Source organism: Antechinus flavipes, chromosome 2 (assembly GCF_016432865.1).
Source record: "Antechinus flavipes isolate AdamAnt ecotype Samford, QLD, Australia chromosome 2, AdamAnt_v2, whole genome shotgun sequence".
NCBI classification, from domain to species: Eukaryota; Metazoa; Chordata; class Mammalia; order Dasyuromorphia; family Dasyuridae; genus Antechinus; species Antechinus flavipes.
In genome coordinates, this window is record NC_067399.1 from 453,320,906 (window position 1) to 453,340,732 (window position 19,827).

The window sequence follows — 19,827 nt, forward strand, 5'->3', positions numbered from 1 at the left end:
AGTCCTGTTTACATTTCTGCTAAGAAAATTACCCAGGGCACCTCTGGCATTATCTGATTGGCAAGCAGGGGAAGCTCTGGCAATCATTCTTCAGAACCATTAGCAACCTTGGAGAGAGACCAGAACTGTCAGTGCCCCTCCTGAGGGAGAACTGAGAGGGGGTGCTCCCCAGAGTCCTACTAGTAATAATCTTGATGTCACAGGGAGAGAGTAATTTATAGCTTCAAAACCTTTTCCCTTAGCCACTCCAATTTCCATCCTTCAGGATGGCCCTAGATGGATCACTTATAATGAAGAGATCAAGTAGCTAAGAAGATTTCACCATAAACCTTTAAACCTGTTTATAAATGTGCCAAAAATATGAATTCTCCCAGGTTGACTCTAGATGGATCACTTATAATGAAGGGATCAAGTAGCTAAAGATTTCATCATAAACCTTAGCTGCCAAAGAACTGAATTCTGCCTTTTCTATATAAGGAAGCTGGAAAAACGATCAATCAGCTAGCATTTATTAAGTGTTTTTTACGTGCCAAGGACTGTGCTGGGAACCCATAATTAAACACAGGAGTTAGGTCTTAGGGTAGACGTGGGTCTTAGATTTTATTTAGCTGGTATCTTCTGCTACATTCCATACCCTCCTAATGTGAAATTATCCCCTGGAGCTGTTGTATTAAATGCATTATGTGAATTTGAGGTGAAAAGGAGTGGAAAGCTCTGTACTTGGGGAGCTCAAATGACATCTTGACTACTACCAACATACTTGTATCCTTGAATTAGAGGCAACATGCAGCAGTAGAAAAGTGGGACAGACCAAATCTTGGCCCTGTGATCTTCATGAAGACACGACTCCATTGCATGTCATTTTGCTCATCTGAAAAATGGGCAAGTTAGATTAAATGACTTCAGATTTCCGTACAGATTTAAATCTACAGGGCTAGATCATCTCATTTCTTTGTGCCAAGCACTGTGCTAGGCTCTGAAGAGACAACTATGAAGAATGAAACAATTCCTACTCTCAGGGCGATTGCATTCTAATGTAATGGTGTCAAACTCAAATAGAAATGGGGCCACCAAACTATACAAAAGAATCCCTTCAGGACTCATATTGATTTAGAAAACTACATATTAATGTTATGTTTTATTGTATTCTTTATTTATTTTGTTAAATATTTCCCAATTATATTTTAATATGGTTCAGATCACACTTGGGAGTGCAGTAGGAGGCATGGGGCTCAGAGCTATGTGTCTGACACCTTTGTAAAGGAAATTTAAGCAGAGCTTGTGAGTTTTCAAAAGTAATGCAATGTAAAAAATATTTTTATTGTCATTAACTTTGTAAAATTAGCAAAAGTTTGTCCTTGGGCTCTCTCTCTTCTAGCTTTTCCCTGTTTTTTCACTGGGGCTAACTCTTGCTACCCTTACCCCTCCAAGATCTACAAACGAATTGATATTACAAAGACAATGGTTCTTAACCTGGAGTCCATTAACTTTTTTTCAACATTTTGATAACTATATTTCCATGTTATTAATTTCACTTGTAATTCTTTGTATTTTCTGTTGTGCATTTAAAAACATGATTCTGTAGCATTCTCACTCTTTCTGTTGTTGTTTGCTTGCATTTTGTTTTCTTTCCCCTTTTTTTTCTTTCTTGATCCGATTTCTCTTGTTTAGCAAGATCACTGTATAAATATGTATACATGTATTGGATTTAACATATATTTTAGCATATTTAATATGTATTGATCTACCTGCCATTTAGGGGAGGGGGTGGTAGGAAGGGGGGTATAATTTGGAACAGAAGGCTTTGCAAGGGTAAATGTTGAAAAATTACCCATGCATATGCTTTGTAAATAAAAAACTATAATTAAAAAAATAAAAAATAATATAAAAACATGATTTTGAGAAGGGGTCCATAGGGCTTCACCAACCTGCCAAAAGGTCCAGGACATACAAAAAGGCATAGGAAATTTTGTGCTAAGGGGACAAAGTAATTTATTCCTTCCCTTGTACCTGAGGGATTTATATCCTCAAGGAGGATCCTAGGGAGTGCAAAAGATGACCAAAGGAAAAGAAATGTTAATTGTGGAAGCTGCCTAAGGCCCCACAGGATTGCTCTTAAGCAGGGGTCCTCAAACTTTTTAAATAGGGGGCCAGTTCACTGTCCCTCAGACTGTTGGAGGGCCAGACTATAGTAAAAACAAAAACTTTGTTTTGTGGGCCTTTAAATAAAGAAACTTCATAGCCCTGGGTGAGGGGAATAAACATCCTCAGCTGCTGCATCTGGCCCATGGGCATAGTTTGAAGACCCTGCAAAGGGAGAGAAACTTTTAGGAAGGGAAGAGTTTGTTTTGTTTTGTTTTGTTTTTGTTTCCCACATGTAGGAAGTTAACCAATTACTATGTCTTCCAGAAGACCATGCCTATTCTCTGTCTTTGGAAAGGTCTTCTCAGTTCTATCCAAGGAAAATGAGGCATCCTTTCCTTTAGTCCCCATATTTCTCCTTAGTTGCAAGACTGGAGATGTCAGAATCCAAGTTTAGTGAAATGTTTGCAATTTACAGTTTGGGGTCTCGAGTGTCATGACAAATGTGAGTCTAGCATAGGTCATAGAAGCACCACTTGGCTGAGGCAGAAGGTTCTGACAACCTGCTCTACCCCCAATTTGTATCCAGACAAATGGTCCTGTATCATGTTCAATGCTAAGGGAAATCTAAACTCACTTTAGTTCAGGGTTCATTATCTTATTGGGTTTCTTAAAACATATTTTAATAACTGTATTTCAATATTTTTTAATTTTATGTGTTTACAAAGTTATTCTTAGAAAGGGTCCATAACACACAAAAAGGCCAAGAATCACTGCAATAGTAGGTTGAGTTGCCCATTTTTACATATACTAGCTTATTCTCACCTTGGTTTCCCCAGAGAAAGTTGCTAATTGTAGTAATAGTTATGTCAAAATTTAAAGGCTCCTCCAGGAAGAAGAGAAGGAAAAAAGAGATCTAATGAACAATGTGAATTAGGCATGGTAACAGATGGTTTATCCTTATTCAGAAATAGAAGCTAACCTTAGAAGAAATTCACTCTGTGAATTAATATAATGATTTAAACAAGACTCATTAACTTAGCTTACACCTACTGTTAGTTAGTTGAGAGGCTGATACTTAAGTCTTGTCAGAAAATAAATCGATTTTTGCTGCAAGGCTACTAATTAGTTTATATTTCACTTCTGCACCAAATATCATCTGATGAAACAGTTAAACTTAATTTTCTTCACCAGGGCTTCCTAGAAACCTGCCCTGGCTCCTTTTTTTGGCTACAAATGCTACCATTTTGGTAGATGAAGTTGAAAATGTTTGCATTTTCCCTCCCTTCTCCCCACCTACAAAAGAGAAAAAAAATGCAAAAGTGGATGAGCAGTCAGGTGCAGACTGGTGAGGTCTTTCTGACATTAGCCATCCTGTGAGTTGGATTGCCATGACATTAGGGTAGAGAAAAGACCTTATCTCTTCCCCCCATGTTCTTATATTATACCCTTCTTTCTTTTTTTTTTAAGTGGGGGGAGGGAACAGGCTTCAGCTAAGAAGGAGTTCAGCTGGATATTGTCTTCTGTTTTAAAAAGGTCCCCCAAATTCTTCTCTCTTCTGCCTCAGTGGTCAATCAAGGATGTCTCATTAATGAGTCATACATGATCAAAAGCTGGGCTCTAGTTTCTACATGGTCACCCTTGAAAAATTAGAGAATATCTAAGGAGGGGGCACTGAGCGCATTAAAGAAGTGGGGAAGTACCCAGTTACATGGGTATTAGAAAATGCCTTTAGTCAGTCAAGTGTTATTCTGCAAAGTGGATAAATAATCATACCCTTTAATTCAAGATCCATTTGCATGCCCCAAGGAGATCAAAGATAGGAAGAGGCCTTCAAGATGCACCAAAATATTTATAGCACACTCTTATAGTAGCTAAGAACTGGAAACAAGGTGGATGTCCTAACACATTGTGACTCAAGAATATATTGGGATACTTTTGTAGGGTGAGAAAAAATGATTATGAAGAATTCAGAGAAAAATGGGAAGACCTATATGAACTGATGCAAAATAAAATAAGCTAACTAGAAATACAATAGATATCGTGACAACAATAATATAAATGGAAAGAACAATTCTCCTTTCACCCTACCAACTGAAGACCAATGGCCAAATTAAGCCCTGAAAAAGAGATAAGAACATGCATTTTCCTCCTTTCTTTGTAAGAGGGAGAGAACTGTGGATTTATAATACTATGTATACAGCTCAACTCAGCTAGTTTTGCTAATCTGCTTTTCCCCTCTCTTTTTTATTCTTTATTATCAGGGATGACTCTACAGGGGGGAGAGGAAAATATTTGAAAATAAAGGTGATTTAAAACAAAAGATATCAGTAAAAGCAGTAAATTACTTGAGGAATCATCTAGGACACATATGACCTAAAAGCATATGGTTTCTTTGTATAATAAGAATGAGAGCTGAATGACTGTCCCAAGTGATGTGTCTGAACCCATGATGTATTAGAAGACATAGAGGAAGGTCTGCAGTGCATTGGGTGAAATATGGGAAAAGTAATAGGATAATAGATCTAAAAGGGGCTTTAGAGATCACCCTCTCATTTTATGGATGATGAAACTAGAGCAATAATCTCACAGGATGTGTAGACACCAATGAGGTATAATCTGCAATGATGGGGAAGGGGTAGGGATGTATGTACATGAAAGGAGAAAAATTGGTACAGTAGAAAGACTAGCTTGGAAGTCAGAAGAAGTGGGGAGATCATAACTTGCCTGGGCCCCCATTTTTCAGCTTTAAATTAGATAACTGTTAAGGTAATTTCCAACTCTAATTTTTATTCTATGAATGAGTACTTTAGCATTACAAATATTCATCTCTGGGGCAAAAACAAAGGCTTTGACAAGAAGGAAACAAGCACTTATTGAGTGCCTACTATCTACCAGGACTTTTGGTAAGCTTTTATAAATATCTCATTTGATCCTCATAATAACTCTGGGAGATAAATGCTATTATTATCTCTATTTTGCAGTCAAAGAAATTAAGGCAGATAGAAGTTAAGTGCCTTACTCAGGTTATGCAGCTAATGTCTAAAATCAGATTGAAATTCAGGTGTTCTTGATTTTAGACTATCACTCTAACCACTGTAGTACTTAGTTCCTTTGGTGTTTGACCATAAATGCAACTGACAGTTAAAAAGCATTTAAGTTCTTACTATGTGCCAGGCACTGAATTAAGGGCAAGAAATACAAATAATGGCTAAAACAGTCTCTACCTTCAAGGAGCTTACATTCTAATGGGGGGAGACAACATGTAAACAACTGTGTGTATATAAGATATAGAGAGATGGAAGGTAATCTCAGAAGTAAGTTACTAGCATTAAGGACAGGGAAAGGCTACAAGATTTCTATGCTCCTGGTGAATGACAGGGATGGAGAGAAGCAATATTTTTATTGGAACCTTTAATACTTTGTACCATCCTTTTGTGGAAGTTGCACAATTATACAATTACATCCAAGTGAAGTTGGGAACATTTCAGATTATTTCCTCCATATGAGAGGCAACGTGGCATAATGAAAAATGCCCTGGCTTAGAATGAGAAGACCTGAGTTTGCACACTTGCTTTTTTATTGTTTGTTGCTGTTCAGTCAATTTTCAGTTATGTCTGACTCTTCATGATCTCATTTGGATTTTTTTTTTTTTTTTTGGCAAAGATAATGGAATAATTTGCCAGTATCTTCTCCAGCTCATTTTACAGAAGAGAAAACTGAGACAAACGGGGTTAAGTGGCTTGCCCACGATCATTCAGCTAGTAAGTGTTTGGGCGAGATTAGAACTCAGGAATTCCTGGCTCAGGGTCCACACTCTAACTACCCTGGACTACCTAGCTGCCTGGCTGGCTCTAGCACTTGTTAATTATGAACCACTTCTGCTAAGGGGAGGGAGGAAGGAGAAATCTCACCGAAGATCAGTCCAATCCCTAACTGCCCAGAATCCCCCCATAACTTCCTTGAAGGCTCATTCAGTCTCCATTTAATGACCCTCAGTAACGGAGACCTCACTACTTCGTGAAGAAAGGTATTCCATTTGTCAGGATCTGACTGTAAAATAAGGAGAAGTGTTTTGTAAAGTGTTACATAAATGTGGTCTATCATTATTCAGCTAATGTAGAAACAAGAGCCCGCAGAGATCTTGAAGGCATCTGGCAGTGCCCTTCATTTGCAGGACGAGGGAGCTAGCTGGCAGATCTCCCTGGCTCAGCCGCATTTCTGGGTCTGAGCTTGGCAGTAGCTGCTGGGAGTTGATTAATGAGCCTGGTTGGGTCAAAGGGCAGTTCTATTTTGGAAAGTGAGGCCCCGAGGAGGGACCCCATGACGACAGTGAGCTGACAAACCCAAAACAAAGAGCCAGGCTTGGGACGTCCCTGGTGGACAGGGAGATTGATCACCTCTATTCCCGGGGGGCCGAGATAGGCAACCCCTCCCTCCTCCCTCCTCCCTGTCAACCTAGTACTGGGATCTTTATGGGGGTTCATCTGGGATGGTGGAGAGTGAGCAGAGCAATAGAGTTAATTTCTGAAATAACCTGGCTTCCTACCAGCCTCTGGATCTGCTCTCTACCTTATAATACCGGAGCTAGTGGCTGAGAAAAGAGAATAGGAAAACAGGAGAGGAAATCTGACGACAAACTCCTCAGTTATGTCCCCAGTTTCATGTAGATCCTGCCAGAGGGATGATCATATAGTATTAAGAGGACTAAATCTGGAGTCAGGAAAAATCAATGTATTCATCTTGGCTCAGAGGACTTGCTGTCTCTTTGGCTCTGGGCAAATAATTGCTCTGAGTCTGAATTTTCTCATCTGTAAATTGAGGTTAACATTTGCCTTTTCTATCTCATAATGTTGTTGTGAGAAAATCACTTCGTAAATTTTAACATGATACAAAATGCTGTCAGACTCACTTGGTATATTGGTTTTTCTAACCTGCCTTTCCTTTCCTCTTTCTTTATGCTCTAGGCCTAAGGCATTAAACATGGTGGGCAAATTGTGGTCCACAACACTCCTGAGTATGGCCCAAATTAGACTGGAATATTCCTGGGAGGTATCTAACAAAATCAATAAAAACACAATAAATTATACAATAGAATACAATCATTCAACACAACATATATAATCATAAAATATAGTACAATAAATCATACAATATCATACACTAAATACATATCACATTTCGGCAGGGATCCTTACATACAGATTAATGGCCCTCCCTTCTCATTGGACTCTGATGCCATTGTTCTTGAGTATTGCAGGTCAAGAAGGAACCTGAGATATCTCAATAGCTATACCCCCCTCATTAGTACTAGAGAAATACTCACACTGATGCTATCAGAATTTTTTGGTGGGCTGTTTTTTCCTTGTGAGGCAATACAGCACAGTGGAAAGAATACTGGATTTGGAGTCAGATGATGAGAGTTCAAATCTTGCCTCTGCTGCTAAACAAGTGGGGGCTTTAAACAAGTGATTCAGTGCTTCTCAAATCTCCATTTCCTCATTCCTAAAAAGAAGGAATTGGACTAGATGGCTTCTGAAGTCCGTTCTAGCTCTGAATAAGAGAGTCTTAAGCAGATAAGACTTTCTAGTGCAACTCCCCCATTTTATTTGAGGAATCTGAAATCCAGCGGTAGACGCCTTGCCTCAAATCATTGGGTAAGTATAAGAGTCAGAACTTAAACCCAGATTCGTTGTCTGAATCAGGTACTTTCTCTCCTGTGCCAAGCTCCAATCCATCCTGCACATGTTGCCAAAAATCATCATCTAAATGGATCCCATCTCTCCTCTGTCCCAGAACTTTCTATGCATCCCTATTACTTCTCAAACTGAGTAAAAACTCCCAAGTCTGACTTGCAAAAAGCTCCACAATCTGACTTTAATTTTTTCAGTCTTCTCTTCCTACTTTCTACTTCCTGCTTCCCATTGCACATGCTCCACATTCCAGCCAAACTGAATTTCTCACCATCCTCATTTCCTGCCCTCCTCAAAGGGTCTTTGCTCCCTGTTTCAGTCTCTTAAGGTCTAACACAATTGTCAATTGTTTTATGAAGTCTTCAGCCTGATTTCTTTCTCCTTTGGTGAGGGAAAGAGATGCAAAATTTCCATCAATCAATAAGTAGCTATTAAGCAGTCCATTAAGAAATATTTATTAAACATCTACTATGTACCAGGAAGTGTGCTGAGTACTGAGGACATAGTATTTACTATGTGCTAGGTACTATTATAGGATATATATGAAGATACAAAGACAAAAAATACCATGAAGGACTTTACAATTATAGCCAGAAGAAACAATATATACGTATATAGACATATATCTTTTATAGAATACAAGATAATTTTGAAGGGAGGTCACTAGTAGCTTTGCATATCAGGAAAAGTTTCATGTAGAATGAAATGTTTCAGCTGAGTCTTGGAGGGAATTCAGGATTCTAAAGGGTGAGGGTGAGAAGGAAATGCATTCCAGGCATGGCAGTCAGTCAGTCCAAAGACATAGAGGCTGGAGATTAGCACTTTATGTAGGGAACTGTAAGAAGGCCAGATTGGGTGAACCACAGAGTGCATGGAAGGGTACAATATGGAGTGAAGCTGTTAAAGGAGGTTGGGGTCAAGTGGTAAGGGGCTTTAAATCTCATACCACTTTGTACCTTCAAATTTATCACATTCTGCGCAATAATATAGTTATATGTTTCTGTCTTTTATATTACACGGAATCTAAGAATTGTAAAGGTCACTCAGTGACCAACCAGTCTAATGTGTACCTTGACAAGATTATCTCTAACAAGTGGTCATCTAGACTTTGCTCGAAGGATTTGAGTTAAAATGGACACTCACTTTATTCTCTGTTGCTATGAGATCTGAGCACTTTTTTTTTATGATTTGACAAAATATGATATCTTGGCTCTTTTTTTTTTTTGTCCAAGGTTTTCAGATGGTCCAATGATTCTTAATCTTACTGGTAGGTAGGCAGCCCAGTAAATAGAGCTCTGGACCTGGAGGAAGAAGTACCCATTTTCTTGAATTCAAATCTGATCTCAAATACTTCCTAGCTGTATGGTCCTGGGTAAGTCACTTAATCCTGTTTGCTTCAGTTTTCTCATCTGTAAAATGAGCTGGAGAAGGAAATGTCAAACCACTGTAGCATCTGTGCCAAGAAAACTCCAAATGGGCTGATGAAGAGTCCAATATAACTGAAAAAATGACTAAATGATAACAATATTTCTTTTTTTTTTTTTTTTAAATTTTTTATTTAATAATTACATTATATTGACACTCATTTCTGTTCCGATTTTTTTTCCCCTCCCTCCCTCCACCCCCTCCCCTAGATGGCAAGCAGTCCTTTATATGTTGGATATGTTGCAGTATATCCTAGATACAATATATGTTTGCAGAACCGAACAGTTCTCTTGTTGCGTAGGGAGAATTGGATTCAGAAGGTATAAATAATCCGGGAAGAAAAACAAAAATGCAGATAGTTCACATTCGTTTCCCAGTGTTCTTTCTTTGGGTGTAGCTGCTTTTGTCCGTCATTTATCAATTGAAACTCAGGTCTCTTTGTCAAAGAAATCCACTTCCATCAAAATATGTCCTCATACAATATCGTTGTCGAAGTGTATAATGATCTCCTGGTTCTGCTCATTTCACTTAGCATCAGTTCATGTAGGTCTCTCCAAGCCTCTCTGTATTCATCCTGCTGGTCATTTCTTACAGAACAATAATATTCCATAACATTCATATACCACAATTTACCCAGCCATTCTCCAATTGATGGGCATCCATTCATTTTCCAGTTTCTAGCCACTACAAACAGGGCTGCTACAAACATTTTGGCACATACAGGTCCCTTTCCCTTTTTTAGTATCTCTTTGGGGTATAAGCCCAATAGAAACACTGCTGGATCAAAGGATATGCACATTTTGATAATTTTTTGGGCATAATTCCAGATTGCTCTCCAGAATGGTTGGATTCGTTCACAACTCCACCAACAATGCATTAGTGTCCCAGTTTTCCCGCATCCCCTCCAACATTCATCATTATTTTTTCCTGTCATCTTAGCCAATCTGACAGGTGTGTAGTGGTATCTCAGAGTTGTCTTAATTTGCATTTCTCTGATCAATAATGATTTGGAACACTCTTTCATATGAGTGGTAATAGTTTCAATCTCATCCTCTGAAAATTGTCTGTTCATATCCTTTGACCATTTATCAATTGGAGAATGGCTTGATTTCTTATAAATTTGAGTCAGTTCTCTATATATTTTGGAAATGAGGCCTTTATCAGAACCTTTAACTGTGAAAATGTTTTCCCAGTTTGTTGCTTCCCTTCTAATCTTGTTTGCATTAGTTTTATTTGTACAAAGGCTTTTTAATTTGATGTAATCGAAATTTTCTATTCTGTGATCAGTAATGGTCTCTAGTTCATCTTTGGTCACAAATTTCTTTCTCCTCCACAAGTCTGAGAGATAAACTATTCTATGTTCCTCTAATTTATTTATAATCTCGTTCTTTATGCCTAGGTCATAGACCCATTTTGATCTTATCTTGGTATATGGTGGATAACAATATTTCTTAAATGATCTCTCATTTGTTTTCCAGTCAGTTGTTTTTTGTCATAAGATACCTTACATTTTCTTCTATTTTAACTTTGTTTTACTATTTCTTATTTTTTATTGGATCCATTCTAATTTTCAAGGAGTTTATTGCTTGGGCAGTGTTTTCTATCTCTTATGTCTTTATGTTAGCTCTCGTTTGCCCTCCTCCTCTGGTTTTTTTTTTTTTTTTTTTTTTAATAAAGGCATTTAAAACCCTTTTAAAACATTTCCTATCTCTTCTAGGAATTCTAGTTGAACTTGTTCCCATGCTCTGTTTTTCTTTGATGTTTTGCTGGTAGATATTTTGAATGATTTGAATGTTTTGAAATCATTCTCTTTTTCTGGATTTGTTATCTTGAGCATCCTTGTCACCATAACAGCTTTTTGGGGTGGTATTTTTTTTTGGTTGTTGTTCATTCTTCCCGACATCATACTTTATGTTAGAACTAGGCTCTAACAACATCTGGAAGGAAAGTCTGGGCTGACCTTTTGTCTTCTGGATTCCTGCCGTGACTTTTTTTGGGGGTGTTAAATGTTGTGTTATTCCGGGATCTCATTTTTCCCAACTTCATACTTTGTGCTAGGGAAGGCTGACTGTACTTCTTCCTGTTACTCCATCATTTTAGCTTCTCACAACGATCCCTGAACTACAAAATCTAATGGAATTTTCTCAATCCTCATCCTGCTTGATCTCTCTGGAATTTTTGACCCTCCCCATCTTCTCCTTTATACTCTTTCCTGGAGGTTTTTGTCATATTACTCTTGCCTAGTTTTCCTATCTGCTTGACTATGTCTTCTCAGATTCAATACAACTTTTTGACTGATAAGCATGGCTGGAAGGTCTTCTCTTGATTGATACCCTAGACTCCAAGGTGTGTATACAGGTAGACTTTTCAAAACCTCGAAATAAAGGTTAGGTAAATGTTGGGTTGTTTTTATAAGCTTCTGGAATTAGAAAAAAAGGAAAAAGTAAAAGTAGGATTTTTCTATATCTGAAAGGGATTCTGACAGGTAATTACTTTTTAAAAATATTATACAAGCAGTTCAAAAGGAACTGTTTAAGAACTTTGGGAACTACTCTAATCTGAAGGAAAATTCTTCAGGTCTTTTAGGTAATGCCCCAGTTTCTGAGGGAGATTCTTGATATCTGGTTTTCCTCTAATTTTGATAGGAAGAGTTCTGGTTTTGTGTAGTACCCTAATATCTGCAAAAAATTCTAGCTGAAGCTAAGCTGGTGTCAAATCCATTCTTTTGGGGCTGACAATAAAACCTCAGATTATCTGAGGTAGTCACAGCACAATTCACTTCTGTGTTAAAAAGTCCTGGAACTTTTCTGTTGAATATGAGTGATAGAACTAGTTAATCTTTTCTAAAAAGCTAAGAATTTGTTTGCTTTTTGTTTGTTTCCTATTAGACAAGGAAGTTTAATGATACAAATAGCTAATATTTAAATAGCTCTTTAAGATTTGTATTTGATCATTACTATAATTCTGCAAGGGATGTGCTGTTATTATCTCCATTTTTTTCAGATGAGGAAACTGAGGTTGAAAGAGCTTAAGTGATTTGCCCAGAGTCACCCAGTTACTTTCCGAGACAGAATTTGAACTTGACTGCAAGTCCAGTGTTCTATCCACTGTGCCAGTCAGCTGCCATATTTACTTGTCGTATATATTTATATATTTATTTATCTATTTATTCATCATATCTATTGTTGGTTCACTTTGGTTATAAGAAGGTGGAATGGAAAGATGGTTTATGGAGACCTGAAGATTATATTTCCCATATAATGAGACCTGAATGTAAATGGATGAAAGAGGAATTTGGAGAGAGAATATGGCTAGCTCTTAGCAGTATCTGCTGGATCACCTCTGCTCATCTTCCCCTATGACTAATCCCCTTTATTTATTTTTTTTATTTTATAATAACTTTTTATTGATAGAACCCATGCCAGGGTAATTTTTTTTTTACAACATTATCCCTTGCATTCGCTTCTGTTTTGATTTTTCCCCTCCCTCCCTTTATCCCCTCCCTTAGATGGCAAGCAGTCCTATATATGTTAAATATGTTGCAGTATATCCTAGATACAATATATGTTTGCAGAACCGAACAGTTCTCTTGTTGCACAGGGAGAATTGGATTCAGAAGGTAGAAATAACCCGGGAAGACAAACAAAAATGCAAATAGTTTACATTCATTTCCCAGTGTTCTTTCTTTGGGTGTAGCTGCTTCTGTCCATCATTTATCAATTGAAACTGAGTTAGATCTCTTTGTCAGAGAAATCCACTTCCATCAGAACACATCCTCATACAGTATTGGACTAATCCCCTTTAAATAAGAGCCCAGAAGAGGCTTGCATGGCTTTGTTCACAACTCTCTGCTCCAGTTATTTCATCCTTTAATCACATAAGAGGTAGTGATTTCTTCCTTGATCATGACTGATCATGTTAGACCTTTAAATGAAGTCAGCAGAGTCTATTTTGTTTTCCTATGAGCTATCCTTTATGACAGAAGCAAAATCTACTTTTGACTTCTGTGTGAACTAAATACCAGATTGAAAAAAGTGGTTCTTTATCTTACCTACTCTTAGAACAGAAAGCATTTTCAAAATGATTTTAACTAGAAGCTGGTCATAGCAGATGAATGACTTTCAAATTAACTATATCCTCTAGGTAGCTATAAGAAGAAGTTTTGTTTTATTAGCAATAGGAACAGATGGTACTTTGGAGACATTTCACCTGTTGGTAAATGAAAAAAATATTTAAAATAGAAAAGTTAGGTCTCTAAGGTAAGAAAAGAAAAAAGGTTGATCTCAAACAATTAGTGTTGAGAGTCTGCCAGAGTAAAATTGGAATGGATCCCAGAAAAAAATAATTGAACTACCAGGTATTGTCCTGTCTTCATTATTAATGATTTAATGCCTGCAAAAGCTTTTTCATTTCTTCTCTAGGTTTAGGTATATGTGATTCATCCTTAAATGAAAATTAATTTAAAATTGGAGTCTACTTAAAAATAAAATGGGAATTTTCCCAATCTGAGCAGAAACCTTCTTTCCGCTATTTTTGGCCAATCGGGATACAAGGGAAAGATCATGATAATTATAAGGAGATCAAGTGGAGTTTATACTAAATTTCATAATCAGATAAATGGTTTATTATAGATAGTTAAATTGAAAACTAATAAACTTGAATGTCTGTGTCCACCTTTATTTCTTTATTCTCTCTCTCTTTCACAAAGATTGTAGGATGCAAAGCTGAACTGCATTCATTTAATTCTAGAAGCACTTAAAGTAAATCTTCCTTCCTAGTAGTTATTGCTACTGAAAGGGGGAAGTTTTTGAAAACCTGTCCATTTTTAATAAGAAAACTTTTCATTGCTCACATTTTTCTGAATAAATGATTTAGTTGAATTCAATTGTTCGGCAAATTGAAGAAAGTTTACATGGCTCAATTTGTATTCATCTAAACTACTACTAAGTAACTAGATTAAAAAAAGCATATTTTAGGAAAGAATGAATTAGTCCTATATACAGAAAGTATACTAAATTGAAGAAAGAAACAATGAGGAAAAAGAAAACTAGAATTAACAGCACACTTGAACCACATTTGGAACAATAATAATATGATGATAGTTAACATCTATATAGCACTTTAAAGATTAGTAAAATACTTTACAAATATTTTCTTTTTTTTTTATAATTTTTTATTGACAGAGCCTATGCCTGGGTAATTTTTTTTTACAACATTATCCCTTGCACTCACTTCTGTTCTGACTTTTCCCCTCCCTTCCTTCACCCCCTCCCCCAGATGGCAAGCAGTCCTATACAAGTTAAATATGTCACAGTGTATCTTAGATACAATATATGTATGCAGAACCGAACAGTTCTCTTGTTGCACAAGAAGAGTTGGATTCAGAAGGTAAAAATAACCTGGGAAGAAAGACAAAAATGCTAGCAGTTTACATTCACTTCCCAGTGTTCTTTCTTTTGGTGTAGCTACTTCTGTCCATCCTTGATCAATTGAAACTGAGTTAGATCTTCTCTTTGTCAAAGAAATCCACTTCCATCAGAATACATCCTCAAACAGTATCATTGTTGAGGTATATAATGATCTCCTGGTTCTGCTCATTTCACTTAGCATCAGTTTATGTAAGTCTCTCCAAGACTTTCTGTATTCATCTTGCTGGTCATTTCTTACAGAACAATAATATTCCATAACATACAAGTATTTTCTTATTTTATTCTCAGAGCACTCCAAGGAGAGAAGGACTATTATTATTCCCATTTTACATATGAGGAACCTGAGACAAACAGAGATTAAATGACTTATCTAGGATTACAAAACTAGTAAATAGCTGAGGCTGGATTTGAACTCAGTTCTTCCTGATTAGGTTCAGCATTCTATTCTCTGTACCACTGAAAGCAACAAATTTGTTAATTTCTTAACAGTAGAAAAAGAAGATATGTATATATATATAGGTATGAATAGAGAAATATAATAAATTACAACAGAGTTAGTCTGATTTGCTAGACGTTTGGAAGCTATTGGAAATTCAGAAAAATTAATGGAAAAAATGATTCATAGAAAAGCTTTTACCTGTCAACTTATTTAGGATGACAGACTATCTCTGAAAAGACAGTTGCTCTTTAGGAAGTTACGGAGATTTCTAATTATTTTTAAGTTTTATTTCATAAATACCAGTATCTTGGTGTGGATTTGGAAAAGGAAGCTAGAATAATGGAACAACTTTAAATTTGAGCCATATAAGTAATTTTTTTCATTTGTTTTAGTACATTAGTTGAAGACAGTGATTTCATATACCACAATTTACTCAACCATTCTCCAATTGATGGGCAGCCATTCATTTTCCAGCTTCTAGCCACTACAAACAGGGCTGCCACAAACATTTTGGCACATACAGGTCCCTTCCCTTTCTTTAGTATCTCTTTGGGGTATAAGCCCAGTAGAAACACTGCTGGATCAAAGGGTATGCACAGTTTGATAACTTTTTGAGCATAGTTCCAAATTGCTCTCCAGAATGGCTGGATGTGTTCACAATTCCACCAACAATGTATCAGTGTCCCAGTTTTCCTGCATCCCTTCCAACATTCCATATTATTTTTCCCTGTCATTCTAGCCAATCTGACAGGTGTGTAGTGGTATCTCAGAGTTGGAAGACAGTGATTTCAATGGCAAAGTTGACACAGGATGTGAATAACAACTGATAAACACCTTTGAAATTAGGAAATTATCTGTGCTGGGATTTTGGGTGTAACAATAATGAAATGCCCTAACTGGGAGAGACACACATGGCATTTTTTCCTTATCAATAATTTTAAAATATGTTCAACTGGATTAATGTTGTCAGATCAATTACAGTGAGTTCTTCCTAATGCTTGAATTGTTCACAAGATTATTTTTGGTTATTGCTCTGTTTATGAGATTTAAACATTATAATTGTGAAAAGTATTATAAAACTATGCTGTTAATACTTGGTAATGATACTTAATGTGTGATGCATATGTAATATTAAAGGGCAGAATCCTCTTTGATTTCAGTGCTCATACATTTGTATGATTCTCTCTCTCTCTCTCTCTCTCTCTCTCTCTCTCTATATATATATATATATATATATATATATAAAGAGTCAATTTGGTTTTGCTAAAATGGTACAAGAGACCTTGAAAATCTGAAGTTATACGTATGTTTGCAAAGGACATTAATTATGATCTTAAGCTAATATATTCAATCTTTGATTTTCCAAAATAAGGAAGAATAACTATGGCTTTATAGCTCATGAATTAGCTAAAAGATAGCTTGGTTGAAATATTTTCATGAATTTTCAGCTTAAAATAAGTCAAAATCAGAAATGAAGATACATTTAGAGGTTCTCTGAACATGGTAATTAGAAAATTAGTTTAGACTTTAAATCTTCAGATTATGACAAAAAGATCACATAAATTTTATAAAATTTATGTATTTGGAAAATGACTTTTTCTGAATATATTACCTGATGATATCTGATTCCCTGCATTCCTACCAGATGGGAAAATGACACTTTTATAAGCAATTTATTAAAGAATTTATTTGAAACAGGCTTCAACTTCCTCTCCCATATACCATTATCCTGGGCCTCTTTGATTTCCTCAGAACACCAACCTCCATCCCTATTCTCAGTTATCTTTTCTTTTTAATCTGTTATTTTCCCTATCAGAAAAAAAATTAAGCTAAGGATTATCTCTTTATAATCAAAAATGTGGCCCCATCACTTAGTATATTGCTTTGCACATAGTAAGAGTTTAATAAATGATTTTTCATTCATTAATTGTATGGTTAGGCATTGCCCTCTAAGAACATAAAGAAAATATGCATTTTTTTTCTGAATGGGGAAATCAAAAGTTTAAATACGTTGTTTACCTTATATTTTATAATGATAAACTTGAAGAATCTGAAACTCAGTGTTTGTTCTGTGTTATACTACTCTCAGCTAATAAAAATTTATTAAGCCAAAAACTGTGCTAACAAATGCTGGGAGAAACAAAAAAGGGTAAAAGCCTGTTTTTGAGGAGTGTACAACCTGCTTGGGGAGGAACATGCAAATAACTATATACAAACAAGCCATACACTGGATATATTGGAAATAATCAACAGGAATATTGGGAAAGGCTTCTTGTAGAAAGTAGCAAAGTAGGAAAGGAAGCCAGAGAAGCCAGAAGGTAGACATGAGGAGCAAGGGCATTCTGGACATGGGTATGGCCAGTGGAGTTGAGAGGTGAAGTATCTTAGCTGCTGTAAGGGATAAAGATAGGAACTTGACCTCTCATATCATTGATGTGGGGAATTTCCAAATAAGGAAACTCACACTGCCAATGCATATTGGTACCTTTTGTGTCACTGTGCCATTAAGTAGAATTGTCTAGAGCAGGGCTTCGTAAATTTTTTATACTAGTGACCCCTTTTTGCCCAAGAAATTTTTAAGTAACCCCAGCATATAGGTATATAAAATAGCTATACAAATACAATGTTTTCTGATAATAAATCATAATTTTATGATCCCCCACCTTCAATTTCAAGATCCTACAGTTTTAAGAAGCTGGGCTCTAGAGCACTGAGAGATTTGCTTTAATGATAAACATGGGAACTTAATATATGAGGTGTCATCTCTTGGGACTGCAAGTGTGACTTGTACTTATCTTTCTTTGATCCTGGTAAAATTATCTAAGTTGATGCATCAGCAAGTCAATATTTAAGAGGAAAGTATTGAGAAGTAATAAATGATAGATGCTGGTGGATATTGTTATGACTTTTATTTTTTGTCTTTCTACTTTTCATCACCCATCTTCCCTTTTGTCTTCTCAACTGTAATGTAAGAATTGGAAGGTCATCTATATTTGGATAGAAAACCTGCTTGGGTATCCATTATCCCATCTTCCTTTTCACAAGTAAAAAAAATATCTTGAGTGAGCAATAGACATATAGAATATTGACTTAATTCTTTAACAAACTTCACCCTCCCCACTGCCATATCATATTGTGTCCTATTGAGTTTGTTGATTTCTAAAAGCCTCGGATATTTCCCACATAAACTGCTGTGCCTCTGATAGCTTTTCTTTGCAGTGTTCTGCTTTTTTAAATAGAAGTGTATGACTTTTACATTTATCCCTATTAAATTTCATCTTATTAGATTCAGTCCAACGTAATAGTCTGGCAAGACCTTTTTGAATCTTTCTTCTGTTATCTGATGTATTAGGTATCCAGGCTAGCTGTGAGTAATTTGCAAATCTGATAATTGCATCTCTTATATATCCAAGTAATGAGAAAAATGTTTTCTAATACAGGGCCACCCATAGATCTCTAGGATGCTTTAATAATGATTTCCTCATAAGTTATTTTGCTATAGAGATTCATACTATTTGCTGATCTTCTTAACAAGCAACACTACACTCTAATCCACATTGATTCATCTTATCTTCAAGAATAGAATGAAAAAATTTATCAAATGCTTTGCTAGAATCTTGATAAGCTAAATTTATGCCTTAATTCTGAATTTGCTCTTATTGTTTACTCAATTGATCAGAGTCCAACTCTTCATGAACCCATTTAAGGTTTACTAAAGTGCTTTAGCATTTCTTTCTCCAGTTCATTATATCCATTAGAAAACTGAAGCAAACAAGGTTAATTGACTTGCTCAGGGTCACATAGTAGTAAGTATCTGAGGTCAGATTTGAACTCAGGTCCTCCTGATTCAGGACCAGCACTCTATCCACTGTACCACTTAGCTATCCTAAAACCTTATAAATGGTTCAGTTATTATTTATATAATATATATAACATTATTTAATATTTATCCATTTAAATAAGTATTTAAATTAATTAATTTGATATTATTTAGGTGTTATATTGATACAGTGGATAGAATACTGGGTTTGGAACCAAAAAGATTCATCGTTCAGAATTCAGTACTAACTGTATGAGCCTGGTCGAGTCACTTTACCTTGTTTGCCTCAGTTTCCTTATCTGTAAAATGAGCTGGAGAAGGAAATAACAAACCCCTCCAGTATCTTTGCCAAGAATATCCCAAATGGAACCACAGGTACTAATTCTATTAAAAAAAGAAAGGAAATGAAATTAGTCTGACATGGTCCTTTTTGGTGAAACCATTGCTGGCTTTTTATTCTTTCCCCATTCTTTCCCTTTTTGACATACAGGACACTCGGCATTGTCTAGTCTTATGATCGGCCTCCTGTTCTGCACAATCTTTCAAGCGTGACTCATTCAGCGATTCCATTAGCCATTTCTTTTACTACTAGGAGGAAGTGGTCTGAGTGTTATAGTTCTGGGCTTGGTGACTTAAATGTGTCAAAGACAGTCAAGTATTTTCTTAACTCCTTAATTATAAGAGGTTTTTTCTTTCTTTTAAAAAAATTTAAACATGAACTTATCAGTTTTTAAATAATAGTTTTTTATTTTCAAAATACTTGAACATTTTTTATTTCCTTCACAGGCTAATTGTACACTATTTCAGAGTCCGATTCTTTTTGTACAGCAAAATAACTAGACATGTATACTTATTTTGTATTTAATTTATACTTTAACATATTTAACATGTATTGGTCAACCTGCCATCTGTGGGAGAGGGCGGGGGGAAGGAGGGGAA